The 18,253-nt window shown below is 39.3% G+C and overlaps 1 long non-coding RNA gene across 1 annotated transcript; it reads right to left on the minus strand.

Annotated features, from left to right (window-relative positions):
* Positions 1 to 198: 198 nt before the first annotated feature.
* LOC114563985 (uncharacterized) lies at positions 199 to 2,449 on the minus strand. The gene is made up of 4 exons (XR_003693711.1): positions 2,192 to 2,449; positions 1,901 to 2,061; positions 1,478 to 1,574; positions 199 to 249 (listed from the first exon to the last, which is right to left on the minus strand). It is a non-coding gene; the product is annotated as an uncharacterized LOC114563985 (long non-coding RNA).
* Between the last annotated feature and the right edge of the window lie 15,804 nt (positions 2,450 to 18,253).

Genomic DNA, 18,253 nt, shown 5'->3' on the forward strand with positions numbered 1-18,253 from the left:
ATGTTTTCTGCATCGCTGATTTGATTGAGGACATGTTTTCTGCAGAAGGCCTCAGCCTTTTCATCAGGTTGATGAACTCTCTGACTTCGCTGCCGTCCCCTTCATCCTGCACAGAACTTGACATCTCTTCAACATCTCGGCACCTCTTGTGTCTACTGTAACGCCGCTGGCCTTCCTCTAGCTTCCGGCGGATATTGCAAGTCTCATCTCCAAAAACCCAGAGTGTGATGCTGGATCGAAGAAATGCTCCTGAGATTTAAGATGGGAAAAAGACATATCAAATAATTTTCGGACCGGAATGGAAATTTCAAAACGGAAAATACTGGCTTTAGCATTGTTGTCAGAAAAGAAAGTATTTCAACCTAGCATGTTTCCTTAATATCTGATGACATATTGTGGTCATTTTATGATTTAAAGGAATACGCCACCGTTTGATGAAATAGGGTTATTCACCGTCTCCTCTATATTTAAATGCATTTTTGTCTCGGTGCATGCATTGTCTTAGTCCAGCGGCACCGCTGCTAGCTTAGCTTAGCGTAATGAATGGAATCTATAGTGACCGTGTAGCATGTCGCGAGTAAAAGTGACCCCAACAACAACATCAACAAAACCTCATTACTTCTTGTGGCCTGCGTGTTCAAATAAAAATAGCAATGCAGATTAAGACTAGATGATTTCCTAGGCAGATATTGACTGGGACTATATTTGGTGGAAGTAGACTACAGCCGAAGCACTGCTCCTCGGGCACAGAGATATCGGCAGCGCACAGGGCTCTGCGGCCGGCGTAAAGTCACTGTTTCTGGGTTAGTGGACGGGCAGTGGCCCGCCGAGCCCCGCAGAGCTCAGTCAGGGCAGCGGCCTTTGGTTGTCCACTAACCCAGAAACAGTGACTTTACGCAGGCTGCAGAGCCCCTGTGCGCTGCCGATATCTCTGTGCAGCCTAAAACAGTAATCGAGCAGCAGAAAGAAAGTTTGGAGTGAGAGAGAAACTTGTGAGGGACTGGAGAAAAGGTAACTCTTACTGCAATATAGAAAACAAAGAAAGCTAATCGGCTTATCGCGATTCAATGTGCTTGTCACGGTGCAGTTACGTCTCCACGCCCTGGTAGTTGTTCTGTGTGCTATTGTGTAGTTGACAGATGAAAAAAGGCTGTTTTTGGTCTTGGATTTTGTGAAATTAATTTCTAAATAAATGCGACTTATAGTCCAGTGCGACTTATATATGTTTTTTTCCTCTTCATGACGCATTTTTTGACTGATGCGACTTATACTCCGGAGCGACTTATAGTCTGGAAAATACGGTACATATTGCTCCTTTAAATAATTATTACAGTTACAGAATATCATTGAATGGAAGTAGAACTGATCATCCAATGTGTTTTATAACATTCTTGATTATTTCCCTGTTTCAATATTTAAGCATTGCACACCCATAGCTAGCTCTACCCACTTTTCAACTAAGCAACTTTATACTCACAAAGCCTTCTCCTCTGCCATCAATTTGGACTTTAAGCGATGGGAAGATGGTGATGATGTTCTTTGCAAGAACCACCTTTTCAATAGTGGACGGATAACTAGTGGAACAAACAAACAAACAGACAACAACTCATGAGACCTTTTTTCTCTTCTTTTAAAAATGACATGACAAGTCCTTACTGTCAAATGTGTGATGAAAAAGCAACTGTTAACAAAAAATGTGCCCTGTATCAAGCAAATGAGAATGTCTGTATACTTTATCCCCCCATTGTAATGTATACACTTACGACATTCACAATTACATTCAATGCACATATGCTGTACATTTTAAAATAGTCCAATCATGACAAGTGGGCTTATTCGTATAACCATTCTTATAAGATACAAAAATAATATATAGTTCATGTTCATATACTGTACTTACAATCCATGCTTCTCCACTAAGTCAGAGATGCAAACTTTAATGAGTTTCATTCGGGTCTTCTCTGTAACAATGGCCTTAGTTTGGAGTTCATCAAATATTTCTGGAACTTTCATTTCAAGCAGAGGCCTCAGACCAGCCTGCTGATCCGGCTCCTGTGTAGGCTGAAAAGATAATTAAGAGCAGAGCAGAAAGTTAAGACTCTCTGTCTTCTCTGTAGTCTGTCTGACTCTTCTGAAACACAATTTGACTAGCTATACACATGATCCAAAATAAATTATGGTAAAAATGTACCTGCGTTTGACAGACTTCTCTTGGGACAGTTTGAAGATGGGATGCTTCTGAAAAGTGCACTTGGAATCTGTCAAGGTTACTTATCTGCACACTACTGTCAACATCAGTAAACTCTTGGAAATCTGTGTTAAATTTTAAAATCCGGTCAAGGACAAATCCCAATTCACTTGTTTTTTCCAGAAGCTCTGTTGTGCTTTGGACACTGTAAATTTTTCTTTTCAATTCATTTCCATTCTTAAAAGTAGTTGCAAGAACTTTCACAGATTCCTCATGCCCCATGTCTCCCTTCCTGCAAAAATGAAAAAAATTAAAGTACAAATCTAATTGATTGTGATATTGATAATTGTACTAATTGCAAAGTCAAATGTGATTAAATATATAAGATTCGCAGCCTCTGATTCGCCATTTAAGGGAAATGTAACTTACATTTCACTCCACGGTTTTCTGCACTGCACCTCTTAGGATACTGTTGTGATATCATGTTAGACATTTTAGGTAAACCATTAAAGCTGAAACCCATTTCACATTTGTGAAAGCTTTATTGTATTTATGAAAATGAAAAAACTGAGATTTCACTGCTTTTATCACATTGCCCATATTGGACCAGGTCCAGAATCAAAACCATGATAGTGCCGATTTGACAAGTCTAGGTATAGTGGACCTGGTCCAATCTGGACAGGTGAAAAAAGCTGTGAAATCGGACTAGTCAGACCCTCATTCACTCTCTCTCTCTCACTCACACACACACACACACACACACACACACACACACACACACACACACACACACACACACACACACACACACACACACACACACACACAAGACACAAATGCACACACACAGACACAAATGCACACGCACACAAAGAGACAGATGCGCACACACACACACACACACACACACACACACACACACACACATATAAATATGGTCTAACGTTACTTGTGTGGGGGGGCAGTAACCTCCCCCCCCCTTTAATTTTCATAAATAAACAGCTTTAATGCTTTACTTAAAATTTCTAACATGATTTCACAACAGTAAGAGGAGCAGAAAAGCGAGGAGCGGTCTTGAGCTCAGAGGCTACAAATCTGTCACCGTCTAATTATTGACGTTTTTCGACCGTTGGTACTCCGATCCCCGTTTACCAGATTTCATGCCGACTTAACAGAAGCAAAGCACTGTCTTACTAAAATGTCTCAAAATTAGTTATACATGGTGTCATTTTTGGTAATTAGCCGGGTAAAAATAAACTTCAAAATCCCAATGGAAGTTTGGTATCGCCAGTCATTAGACGGCCCCTGAATAAGACTAACGTTTATCTTTTTATGATTTAACGTTAGTTGGCAGATTATATAGCTACATGGCAAATTTACCTTTACATTTTGGTTCGATGACAAGTCTCCAGCTTTAGCTATATTCCCAGTTGAGATTACTGTACCATTTAAGGCAAAAATAAAACCGATATGAGAGCCAAGTATGAAGGCTCCGGTAACGTTCAGGAATAACGGGTAATAACGTTAACGTTCGGTAACCGTCAGTTAACTTCCAGCAACCGACCTAAGACGTTAAATACTGTGGCTACAGATTATTAAAGTTACAGCACTGATATTTTGATTTTAAATTAATGTACGATAGTTGCGGCTAGCTAGCTAATGTGATGTTAACTAATGTTAGCTAGCTAGATCTAACGGCTCTAAATTCTTTAAACCCTGACATTGCCAGATAACTCAAAAATATCGTGTTTGTCAGATGATCACCAACTTCCAGACGCTCGAAAACGTCGAGATATTTGCATTATGTTAAGATAAAATAGTGCTTACCGTGGAGTTTGGAGTCTCCATCCTAACCCTTCTCCTTGGAGAGGACTGTGGCAGTTTTCTTTAGCGACTCACTGTGGCGCGAATATGGATGACCGCGAAAAAAGGATGACGCTGTTGCTGGGCAGAATTCAGATTCACTGTCCAACACATCAACTGTGTTAAGCCTTTTTACACATTATTTACACATGTTTTACACTATTATGTAGAAATCCACACACAATGTGTTAAATGTGTAACAACACGTTTTTGTGTGTCATTTTTTAACACATCTCTTCTAAGAGTGTAGACCTTAGTGGTCCCCTAATACTGTATCTGAAGTCTCTTTTATATAGACCTTAGTGGTCCCCTAATACTGTATCTGAAGTCTCTTTTATATAGACCTTAGTGGTCCCCTAATACTGTATCTGAAGTCTCTTTTATATAGACCTTAGTGGTCCCCTAATACTGTATCTGAAGTCTCTTTTATATACACCTTAGTGGTCCCCTAATACTGTATCTGAAGTTTCTTTCCCAAAATCCAGCCTTGGTACAGAATTCCAGCCACTAGAGCCAGTCCCACAATGAGCTTTCCTTAGGATGTGCCATTTCTGTGTCTGTAGCTTTCAATGCTATTGAGGAGGAGAGGGGGGGGCAAGGTGGAGAGTGGGGGTGTGGCCTTGACCAACTGCCACTCTCTCATAGGTGGGCCAAATTCTCTGGGCGGGCAAAGCAGAGAAAGGGGAGTTAACCTTGCTCCTTATGACCTCATAAGGAGAAGATTCCTGATTGGTCCATCTGAGCTTTCATTTTCTCAAAGGCAGAGCAGGATACCCAGGGCTCGGTTTACACCTATCACCATTTCTAGCTACTGGGGGAACATAGACAGGCTGGGGGAACGCATATTAATGTTAACAAACTCAAGTGAAATTTTCATGCCATGGGACCTTTAAAAAGAAAAACGTAGAACGTTTGATGAAATCTTTAGAACAGAGGTTAATATGAAACACCATGGTAATGTTTACATTTTGTACTTGGAATCTGCAAGTGGCATTTCAAGTGTTAATTGTAATAAGAAACTAGCAAACATGTCCTTTTTTAAAGAATGATGACAAATACTGTATGTGTCAGTATTACATACAGAAATCATACAAGGTACATTTGCGTGCTAAGGAATCAGTAACTTTGCATTTCCTGTCAGTGGTGGAACAAGAATTCAGATCCTTTACTTATACTAATAGCACACTGTAAAAAATACTCTCTTACAAGTAAAAGTCCTGCATTGAAAATTTTACTTAAGTTAAATTATGTAAGTATCACCTGGAAAATGTACCTAAAGTATTAAAAGTTAAAGTACTTGCAGAATAATCCTCACATTTTAGAAACTTGTAGGCCGTTATATTGTTGGGTTGTTTAATTTATAATAAAACATTGTATTTTATAAACTACATGTGTTTTGTTTGCAAAAATCCTAATTTGTAAAGTAAGTAAAGCTGATGAAGATGAATGTAGTGGAGTAAAAAGTACAATATTTCTCTCTGAAATGCAGCGGAGTAGAAGTAGAAAGTGACATGGAAAGAAAAGACTCAAGTAACTCAAATTTATACTTAAGTATAGTACTTGAGTAAATGTACTTAGTTACGTTCCAGCACAGCTTCCTGTAACAGCGAGAACAGTGCTTTGATTGGGGCTACTGGACTTGAGTGCTAATTACAGGGTGAGAGGGTGATCCGCCGCAATCTGGGGTGCTGAGGACGCCATGCATAACGCGGGCTGCCGAATGGCGGGCTGCCGAATGGCGGGCTGCCATGTGACAGAGCATGTGGCTGATGGCGCACGGGAAGGGAAGAACTCAGCGGGAGAGAGCTTGTTTTGAACTGTAGCGGTAATTATACACCCCCCCCCACACACACACACACACACACACACACACACACACACCCCTCCGTCTCCCTCATGATGTCTTTCTCTGTCTGGCTCAGTAATTTGCTCTCTACCTTTATCTTTCCACTTTTACTTCATAAGTGTTGGGGGCCAAATGAAGAAAATGATACAACAGTTTGAATTAATGACTGTCAGCTTACATGTTGCTAGGCTATTTGACATTCCCACACATACATTTTCTCACCTGCCAAACCGCCCACAACAACCAGCTAATGTTACATCTCCACTCTTAACCAAATACAAAATGCAACTTTTTGTTTATCAAGACAGGAACCGATATGTCACTTTTTGTACATTTTTGGAATGGCTACTAAAGAGATACTCCATAAATTATACAGTGAATCCATGTTTCCCCATGTTCTCCTGCTCCACTGGGGGTTCAGTGTCATTTTCAATTTGCCATCCTCTCCCACCATTGACCTATTTCTTTCTTGGCTCCCACTCACTGCTGTGCCCTCCAGCATCAAGTTGACCCAGTAACCCCTGCAACACCTGGCCACTGGCCCTCCGAGAGCTGCGTAAGGGTGACGGGTCAAACTAATATTAGAAAACACGGGTAGGCCTGTGTTTTGTTTGAGAGGAATTGAGAGAAAAGCATAAACTGCACATGCTTTTACAAGATGTTGTCCTAGGCAATGTCTCAACAAAATATTGTCAGGAAGTAACTGGGTAATTGGGTGGAAGTAACTATTTACATTTACTTACGTTACTGTGGAAAGAGTTGCATTGAAAAAATGTTGTTGAAAAAAACCTGGACCCTATTTCCCTATGTTTTTGTGTCTAAGTGACTGATGGGAACAACAATATATGACATTGGTCCAGCTTGTATTTACCTTCACTAAAGTGCTCATTTTGATTAATATTCTAAGTGTCTGACAACATTATGGAAAGGATTTCTAAGGAGGTTGACCTTTCTGTTAAAGAGTAAGATCCTTTTTTTTTTTAAATATAAAAACATCAAGACTCCATGTAAATAAACAGATATTTTAGCATCTTATAATACACTTCATTCAAAGTCGACAGAAACCAAATAAAACTATGAAAAGCCATTTTGGGTGGTCTTTCCACTTTTCCAACCATCACAACTCTAATTTTAGTTGAAATAAACACATAGTTTACTGATTTACATGTGAAAATATGTTGACTCTATACACGCTAAAATTAAATGGAGTCTGGAGGGTCAGAGCTGTTTCTGGTTAAACAGAAAGATCTCAAAGAGGTTTTAAAGGTCTATCTCTGAAGGGATCCTTTCCATAATGTTGTCAGACACTTAGAATATTAATCTGAGTCAGTCTGTGGCAAAACAAGCACTTTAGTGAAGGTAAATACAAGTCCAGGTTGAAAAAAAAATTTAGTTACCCTTTAAGTACTTTTTTTCACAGGTGTTGTACTTTGCTACATTTCAGGTTGCATCTGTTAAAGAGTCAGATCAAAAACCACATGACAAAGTCCTGATAAACTGTGAGAATGGAACAAAAGAAATGAGATACATCAGCAGAGAAGAAACTGCTGTTTTTTAACATCATTTTAAGTGGCCTACTTTTTATTGCTATCTAAGTACATTTTTTTTTTATAATACTTTTTAAAATGTATTTAAAGTAACAGTACTTTTACTTGAGTACATATTCTAGTTCTCTTTCCATACCTGTAGTAATATCACCTGTTTTCTAAATGATATTCCTCACAGTAAATATGCATGAAGCAGAGGAGATTTTGTATTTACTATCTAATTCTAGCCTCAAAGCTTTTCATCATCATATTATGATTCTGGTCCATTTCCAATCTGTTTCAGGCTTCATGCCTTTTTATTCATTATGTGCGTGTCGTGCAGCAGGTGGATTTGTTGAGGATGTGTTCACTTCTCACAAAGACAAACAACCAAAATAATTCACATCGTTTTTGGTGTCATAGCGTTGTAGTGTTTGGCTGATGCAAATTTGTGGATCTTGGAGCGTGTTAGCAAATGTAGCATGACTGAAAAATCTATTCTAAATGTTCCACTTTTAAATGTTTGCCTTTTTAACTGTATTTTTGCTTGTTTTAACTGTAAGGTGTCCTTGAGTGCTGTGAAAGGTGCCCATAAATAAAATGTACTATTATTATTATTATTATTATTATTATTATTATTATTATTATTACTTGCACAGAGTAGGAACCCATCCAGAGCAGAAAAAGATCCAGCCCTCTGTTACTAGTTTCCTGGTCTTGCATAGCCAGACCCTCCTCCACAGCACTGCAAAGGAAGGTCTGGCTAGTCCACACAGCATTCCGGGATGGGAGAAAAACGTGCTCTGGTTTATTGGCATTTCTTTAAACCAATCAGAATCGTCTTGGGCGGTGCTAAGCGCCAGACGGAGCCACAGTGTCTCTGCTACATAGTCTCAGTAAGGAACTTGTTTTGGTGGAACATGTGTACGTTCAAAAGTAGTTTTACTGTGTGTAAAATGAGCGGTGACGTTAAATCACCGGTTTCAGGTAACGGCACCCTACGGTACCGTTTATTTGCTAGATGGTTTCAAGCTAATGATCGGTAGCTAACATTAGCAGATAAGCCCGTTGACAGCGACGTTGTTGTTCATATTTTGGCACAATGTTTCTGACCGTAGTAGTGGTCATAGTGACTGAAAGTGTGATGTTAGATGCTAAAAAGAAACTAGACACCGTTATCAGGTAACGTTTTTGACATTCAACTAGTTAGAATTTTAGAAAGAGAAAGGGGGTGGTTTGGGGTATATCTTACATTGCCTGACCTTCCTCCACAGCGCTGTGTAAGAAGGTCTGTCTAGTCCACACAGCATTCCTGGATGGGAGAGAAACATTCCCTGGTTTATTGGCATTTCTTTAAACCAATCACAATCATGTAGGGTGGCGGTAAGCGCAGGACGGAGCCACGGTGCCTCTGCTAAATAGTCTCAGGAAGGAACTTGTTTTGGTGGAACATGAGTACGTTCAAAAGTAGTTTTAGTTGTGCAACAGAAAACTCAGATTGGACAGATAGTCTAGCTAGCTGTCTGGATTTACCCTGCAGAGATCTGAGGAGCAGTTAACCATAGTCCTCACAAATCCACCGGAGGTTAGAACGCCAACACAAAGGAAGAAGAAGGGGACGGACATCCGGCTGAAATGCGTGACATCTGGTGGAGTTTCTGGTGGCACCTGAACAATCCCGCAAATGAAACATCGTCGATATAGACTACTAGTTTCCCCAAACTTCATTTCAACCTCGTCATGTTGGGCTTCCAGTGAAAAAACCCGATGTTTCTGAAGCAGCACTCTGGTGCAGAGCTGTTGTATTTTTTTCAGTCCAGATGATATGTGAAAATGATTTTGGAATTCATTACATTTGTACAGTGTTGGGTTCTGAACATTTTCGGATAGGGAGCCATCGCCAAAACACCCCGTGGCGGGCGTTTTACTTACTGCCATAAACGAATGATGTGTTTTGCATCATATCTCCTGAACCAAACATAACAAAGAATGAACACATTTATTACGCATTTAAAATTCATCACAACATACATGCAACAGACATGATATTATAGAGGTCTAGCCTAGGTTCTCAGATGCTGCGATTTCATTCTCATGTCACTTAACGCGCCATTAACTATTTACCTGAACAGTTTATGATGTTGTGTTTGGTATCATTGTAATCACTGGTCATCAAAACATATGGGTAGACTTCACCTATTCTGTGTTATTACGTTTGGTTCGGGAGATACAGTATGATGCAAAAGACAAAATTTGGTTATGGCAGAAAGTAAAAGGGCGTATTTGCAACGGCTCCCTTTCTGAAAATGTTATCCAATTTCATGCTTTTTTTTAATGAAAAAGTGAACATATCAACTCAAATTTAGCACATATCGTCTGGAATATTGGTTATTATTATTTATTCATTTATCCTTCTTTTCCCCTCATTTTCCCTCTATTTCTCTTATTTCCATCCTGATGTCTATGTAAGTACTAGCACTTGTTTGTGGACCATGTTAGTCTGGATAGTTATGTGTGCATTTGTGTTCTCAGTTCTCCCTCTTTTTCGTGGTTTTGTCACAGAGAGAGGAAGCCACTGTAATGCATCTGTGTTTCTACTGAACATGCTTCAATAAAAACACATTTGACATACGTTGTAAGATGTGAAAAGCATCGGTACTTGGCTTAGCGCGACCTTCCGCGTGGCAATATCAGGGCCTGGCTACACTTTGTGTTTGTCAGGGGGCCACAATGGGCAAGGGCACAGTGAGAATGAGGTCTCCGTAGAGACGGAGGGCATGCATGTTATGTCACCGGATTAATTGATGAGACTAAATGATGACATAACTTGATGAGTGCAGTCTGCCCATGCCAGTTCATCACCTCTGGGTTAGGAGACAGGCAGGGGGGAGGGGGTGGAAATGGGGGGTTTGCACACCTACTACTCACAGAGAAACACAAACACACACACACACACACACACACACACACACACACACACACACACACACACACACACACGCACGTACTGTACATCAATTAAAGAACACCTGGGTCATGTTAAACAGCCACAAAACATAGCAACACGTTTTTTTAAAGAGCTCATATTATGGTATTTTGTTTTTGCCCTTTCCTTTATTGTGTTATATATATTTTTTGTGCACGTTATAGGTTTACAAAGTGAAAAAGCTCAAAGTCCCCCCAAAGGGACTTACCATCTCCAACAGAAAACACTGTTCCCAAACTGCTCCAAACAGCTCTATTGTAGTCCAGCCTTTACTTCAGAGACAAACATGGTCACTTTGGAACACATATTATAATGCTCACCTAGCTGCTAGCGTAGCACGCCCTCATGCTCTGCTTCTGACTGGCTAGTAGTCCTTACCTAGGTACTGTCAGGGCATGCACTCACACTCTGCTTCTGACTGGCTAGTAGTCCTTACCTAGGTACTGTCAGGGCACGCCCTCATACTCTGCTTCTGACTGGCTAGTAGTCCTTACCTAGGTAAGGGTGAAAAGAGGAGCTGCAGCAATGTGCAGTACAACAAAAATATGTTGTTTTCTGAAAATTAGGCTAAACCACATAAACCTATTCTGGTACAACCTATAAATACAATTATGAACCTGAAAATGAGCATAATATGAGAACTTTAAATTACAGAATACTCTTTACAAAAAACTAGACTATACCGCTGCGCGCGCACACACACACACACACACACACACACACACACACACACACACACACACACACACACACACACACACACACACACACACACACACACACACACACACACACACACACACACACACCTCTTCTCTGTTTCTCTTATGCTTGCTATTTCTTTTCCCAGATCACATTATTGAGAATTGTTCTTCAGTGCAGCCATTACTTAATAAACCATTGATACCATTACCAGTCAGCATATTATGCAGAATATAAAGAAATTCCAGCTGATTGTTCACTCCAAACAATAGCCATAGCCGGCTTCTGTTAAACACCATAGTGCTTTGCCTTTGGGCTTTTTTTTTTTTTTTTTTGGTCTCGTCTTGTAATTTAATTAAATCTATAAACATTCAGTCACAAAATTCCCTCTCCGTGCTTAAAGCTTCTCCATCAACAGTGCAAACTTGAAGCTTTGTGTGTGTTAAGCTTGAGGGCTTTCGATGCCAGCTTTTAATTTTTCTCTTTGTTATTCAGACCCAACAAAATGAATGCTCCTTAGAGAGCCTTGGCAGAGACAGGATGTGACTCCTCCGGGCGCTGATTTTAATGACTTGTAAATAAATATATAATGTCATCACTTCATTAATTGTACCATGGACCCCCAGTGAGAGTGTTTCCTCTAACATTGTGTTGTGTCTTTAACTGCGTGCAGCCTGATGCGAGTTGGAAGGCGTGCATCTCATAAATCTAGCACTTGTTTTCAGCTAATGTCAAATTATTTATTATGTGTCATGTTATATGGCATCCATCAATTCATTATCAGATGAAAGAATTGCAATACTGGATAAAACCTTTAAGGGAAAATTCACATAGATCGGTCATACTTCTTATCACAAGGAACAAAAAAAGTCAAACCACTGGAGTCAACATTCCACAGGTGACTTGTCTGTCATCCTGAATGTGATAGGGCTGTGCAATCAATCGCATTTTTGTTGATCGCGATTTTGATTTTGGCTCCTCAGCGATCACAAAAAACAATGTAAATTGAGAAAAACAATTATTTTGCACATCCCGTCTTATTTTGTCTTGTGTTCTGAATGAGAAAAAAAAAAAAGTTCAAATGGTAAAAAGCATTAAAGCTATAGTGTGTAGTTTCTGTCTCCCCCATGAGGAATTCTAAGTAATGACAACAAAACTGTCGGCGCGTCCAAATGACACAAACGCCCCTCCCCTCCTCCACACAGTAGCTAGTAGCCAAGGAGGAACCGGAGGCTTAAAAAAACATGATGGACTCTTCTGAAGAGGTCATTATCTTCACTCGAGTTTCTCTGCGGGAAAGTCACCGGACGCCACAATCTTCTGAACATAATAACATGTCATAATGAGAAATCCAGAGAGAGTTGTGTGGAGCTGATAGTCTTAATTAGCTTTGTAGCAACTCATTTGGCAACGGCTTGAATGTAGAGATGGTCCGATACCATTTTTTGCTTCCCGATACCGATTCCGATACTTGAACTTGCGTATCGGTTGATACCAAGTACCGATCCGATACCAGATATATTTTATTATGTTTTAACAGCTGTATACTACTATCCCTGTATGGATGTGATATGATTTCTATCTTTGTTGTCGGTCTGGCTCAGGTTAAACTCTTTGTGAAACATGAACAAATACAAACAATGAATGCCATAGAACTTTCTGTTATTATGAAGTTAGTTCAAGTCAGTTATAATGGAAACAGAACATAAATAAACTACTTTAACGTAGATTTTCTTTAGGGCTTTATTACGTGGTATCGGATTGGTGCATAAACTCCAGTACTTCCCGATACCGATACCAGCATTTTAGGCAGTATCGGCGCCGATACCAATACTGGTATCAGTATTGGACCATCTCTACTTGAATGTAACGGACGTCCAATAAAATCAAAAAAGTTATGCATTAAAGCTTTAAGGTAGGGCTGGGCCATGAGGAGAAAATCAAATATCACAATATTTTTGACCAAATATCTCGATATTGCAACAATATTGTATTATAATATTGTATCCATTGGTGCTTTCAAAAAAAATTTCAAAAAGATTCTTGATAAATGATCATCATTTATGTGGACATAAAGGCAAATAACAGAACAGCTAGAACAGTGGTAAGTTCAGAAAATGACATCACTTTACTGTAATGCAGCACTTATGTCGTATTATGATATTAAGATATCCAAAATCTAACACGATACCTAGTCTCATATCACAATATCCATTTACATTGATATATTGCCCAGCCCTATATTTAGCGAAATTTCCCAGTTCAAAGTGTTTTCCCTTCAATAACTGCAACATCTTTCCAAAAAAAATCAATGAGTAATTGTGTTAAATAACAATGATTGAGTATTGGCCAAAATAATTGTGATTATGATTACATCCATAATAGAGCAGCCTTAGTATGTGATCAATATACATTATGTTTTTTCCCTCAGACACATGATATAGTGAACCAGGGAGCAGCTTAAATATGTGACTGTTTTCTTTTTGTGCCAGGGATGGACAGCCTTTAAATAGCCCAATTAGCATTCTTGGCTTAAAGGCGAGACAAAGCCGGCAACGTCTGTCCCTCAGTCTGGGAAAGTGCTCCTCCATTCGGAGGATATTGCCTCGGTTTAACGCTTCGACGGTAGAGCAGACTGTACACACAGACACAGATGAAAGTGGCGATGTGAAGAATTCCTTCACGGAGCGTTGTGGGAAAATCCCCTTTTAATTCAGTCTGATCCGGGGGTATTACACTTGAGGAGCCTTGCCAATTGTCATTTAGCTCAACTTGATTTCCAGGTATTTAACACTCTTAGGAGATAATCTGCATATTCCCTACACAATTAGAAACTGTCGTCATACATTTCACATCCTGTGGTAATAAAGAATAAAATAATTTAACAGTTGTGTTGGATTTGTTCAGTTCCAGCTTGGTTTCCATCTTGAGACAGCACAGATACACATATGGTATCGGCTGTGATGCCTTGACATGCAGACTGTGGCAGGGCCTTAGCCAGGATTTTCAAACCAGTCCCCCCAAACCTAGTTTATATCCATGAGGGTTTGCTTCCAGGATTACTCTGTTGCAGCCGGAAATTCTGCCTGATGTCCTTCTTTTCGGCCGGATGTCCGTCCCCTTCCTCTTCCTTTGTGTTGGCGTTCTAACCTCCGGTGGATTTGTGAGGACTATGGTTAACTGCTCCTCAGATCTCTGCAGGGTAAATCCAGACAGCTAGCTAGACTATCTGTCCAATCAGAGTTTTCTGTTGCATGACTAAAACTACTTTGTCAAACATGTTCCTTCCTGAGGCTATTTTGTAGCAGCACCGTGGATTGTGATTGTGTTTAAAAATGCCAATAAACCAGAGAACGTTTCTAGGCTTAATTTCAAAGCTTATTCATAATGCGAGAATATGTTTTACAACCATATGCACAAATTTCTAAATATCTTTCTACAATTGATGTTCATACAGAACAAGCATGACTGGACAAAAACTAGAAAAAGAAGTGACTTCAATACACACTGTAAGATATCTGTAAAACAATGTAGCCTATTATTATTCATGTTTTTTTTTCTCACTCCCAAGCTCCAAGATGACGAGTGACAGCACCAAAATAAAATGATTAAGAAGCTTTGTGGCATTCCAACACATTCTCACTCCCATTTGGTAAAAAAGGATGTTTGATCAGGTGCCATTGTCGTCGTTATTGATGCTAAAAGTCTCCTTTTAGAGTCCGCTGCACGGTGTGGGAGGATCCCCCTGCCTCCCCCCGCCAGGCTAGCTGCAAAGAATAAATCGCCATGGTTATTTGGCTGGGCTTAATTCAACCTGCTTTTGTGCAATCAAGTCAAAGCTAAATTCATCCAGGATAACCTGAATATCCCGGCTTAATCCCTTATCCTGGTTTTGTGCAATACCCCTCCGGTTTGTGCTTGGCAAAGATATAAAGATTCCCTTTGTTTTTTTACAGCAATGACATACGTGACTTTCTCATCTGACGCATCCCACTCCTCTGTTATGGTGTGGGGGCCATTTCAGTAGATATACTCACTAACATAGTTGTGGAAACACAATAAGCATGGAAACTAAATGCACACTTCCTGCATTACTGCATTACTTCAAATACTAAATTACTCCTCTAGTAAACTAGTATTCACATGAAATAAAACAACATTGAGACCATTCACCAAAGCACTCTGGGTAACATTCAACACACAAACTGGTTGCTATGGACTCGTCACTAGGCTTCCTCCACTTCGCCGTTTAAACAAAGTAGAATAAATGTAATAAAAGTCCAAATCTACACAAAACCCGCAATCGATTAGTAAGCTGACATCAAATGTGGCATTTAGGAAACCTTTATTGCAACCTTGGCACGGTAAGATGTCCAGACTAGCAACATTCATTTTCGTTTTTTACATCCTGCTGCTCCCATAGTCAGCCAGGAAATATTTTTTTTTACTAAAGCAGTATATGAAATCAGATGTATTACCTACCATCTAGTTGTTTTGTGTTATGAGCACATAACCTCTCTGTACTCAGTCAAAGATAGGTATATAAACATAATCATAGCTTATGTCATCATACACCGATTAAAACAAAAGTCGTGTTTATATTTGGAAGACTGAAGACCGACCATAGCTTTGTGGGAAACCTAATTTTTTCGTGTCTATTTGGAAAGTTTTGTCATTGAGCTTCTTTAAACAGAAATAATAGAATCCTGGAAACTCAAAAGGAAGATAGTTTAGAACAAAGCAGTGGCATCTGCAGGCAGGCTTTAGATCTTTCCATGCATTTTCAAAGCGGAGAAACACGTTTCCGGTTCATTGCTTTACAAGTAACACTCACTCTATTATCCATACATCATAAACCCATCACGTACTCCTGCTGAAATTATGTAGTTTAGCTCAATGTTGTCCTCCCCTTTGACAGCTTTAGAGCCAGATATTCTCTTTTTGACGAGTTAGTTTAAAATATAGCCACAGTAAAACCCTTGAAGAATCATCATTGCCAACCATGAGATTTGCAATGCAATATAAACGAAAAAGGAGTTCAAGGAATTTAGATAAATAAATTAACCTTCAGCCTAACAGCGTATACATATTTATACTTATCTTGAAGGATGTTTACTTGACTTTAATCTCATGCTTCGTAAATCCCATGCCTTTGTTTCTCATCTTTCTCTGAATTTAGACTTCAGGTGAAGACGTCTCTTCTCTTTGGCGGTCATAATTAAAAACGACTCCGCACAAAGATAATGAAAGGATATGTTTTTGAATCAACCGAGCCTTCTTTCATTACTTGGAGGTCATGTCTCACTCCAGCTGGTCATTAGCGTATGCTAAATACTGCAAGTTGGCAGCCTCAAGGTTGAATTGATGATTTGCTATTCAGCTAGTTAGCAAGGCAAATGGAATAGATGAAAAAAAAAACATTAACTGAATTTCCACATATACTCCAATGCATTAGGCTCTCTCGCAGACAAATATGCTGCCGAGGCCGCTGAGATGTGGGTGCACGCGGCACGGAACATTTTTTCTCTCCGAGTTGACCCTGTTTGACCCTGTGGTCACCCCATTGAATTTAGGTATTTTTCTCATCATGCATGGCAGTGCAATGGCACACGGAGGACTAACTAACAGCGTAATGACTCTCTGGGCTGAATTCCCTGAAATTGAATTGCAAAGAATAATCACCCGGCAATATAATGAGCCATTACCCATTTGCTAGAATTGTCTCATTTGTCTTGTAAAATGCCTATTCATTTGCCCGTAATGTATTATCTTCTACCATCAGATTTTACCTTCAGTGTCCCTGAATGCGGTCGTTTGACGTGAGGTAACAATCTTTATTTTCAAAGGATGTTCTCACACCTGGTCTATTTTAGCCTACCGTGTAGCAGTGGCATACGACGGGCCCCAGTGCACGCTATGTTTGATGATGATGATGATGATGATGATGATGTCCTCAGCTTGTATGAGAGATCCTAGCTAGCGTATCGTCACATGAGCGAATAGAGACTTGACATTGCACAACATCAACATATATATCACCCAGAAATAATCAATGCATATCTGTTTATGACAAAAATACCAAAGAAAATAAAAAATGATTCATTTAATTGAATATTTTTATAGTTTATTTAGAGTTTTTACAGTTCAGGTAGAATAAGCATATCATTTTGTTATAGATTGCTACTGAATATTTCTTCAAAAGAAAATGAAAAACCCGTAGTGGAGATGCGTTTGCCTTTTAAAGGGCATGTATAGCAAGTTAACAATTTTTTTTGTGATTAACAATTTTTATGTTTTTTTTTAAACATACAAAACATACAATTCACAACAAGAAGAGGGGGGGAGAGAGAGAGAGAGAGAGAGAGAGAGAGAGAGAGAGAGAGAGAGAGAGAGAGAGAGAGAGAGAGAGAGAGAGAGAGAGAGAGAGAGAGAGAGAGAGAGCAGATGAGAGGTTTGTTTTGGAAACGGGAAGAAAGTGTAGTAAAAAAACGACATAAAAAGGTGCATATTCATTTTACGTTTGGCCCTAGTCTTTTAGAGTATTTTAAAAGAGCAACAGGTTTACATAACTACCGTGATAGAGACTGACTTCTACAAGAGCTTGCTAGCTAACACTGGTTAAAAGCCCATATATGTTACGGAAAAGTCGAACACTTATTAAAAATCTAATAAACAATTAGAAAAACAAAATATCCACTCTCTGACATAACCTGGCCTTCTGTTGTGTAAACTGGATGCAGCGTTTTTCCGTTGCATTTGTTTTCGGGGTTTGTGTGCTTTTCATTTCTTCATCGTTTGTGTATTTGGTTGTGTTGTGTGTATTTGCAGCGTGTTTGCTAAGTGCTGCACGTGTTGTCGAATTAATGAAGATGTTTTCTTAATTTGCTTGTGTTTTTTTTAATTTTTTTTATTAAGTTGCAGTTTATTTGCCACAACTACAACATTTCCCTAACTTTGACTGTACCATAGATTCAACTTTACAAAACATTGATATTGAGCGTGATTGGGGTTTCTGGAAAATGGTCCAATGCAACATCCTGTTTGGTGATTTGTTCACTAATCACATTCCATAACAGCCAATCATGCTTTGGCTAGTATTGAAATTAGTATTGTTACTAAATGGGAGCTTTAGTAGTGCTTTA

Source organism: Perca flavescens, chromosome 2 (genome assembly GCF_004354835.1).
Source record: "Perca flavescens isolate YP-PL-M2 chromosome 2, PFLA_1.0, whole genome shotgun sequence".
Taxonomy (NCBI): Eukaryota; Metazoa; Chordata; class Actinopteri; order Perciformes; family Percidae; genus Perca; species Perca flavescens.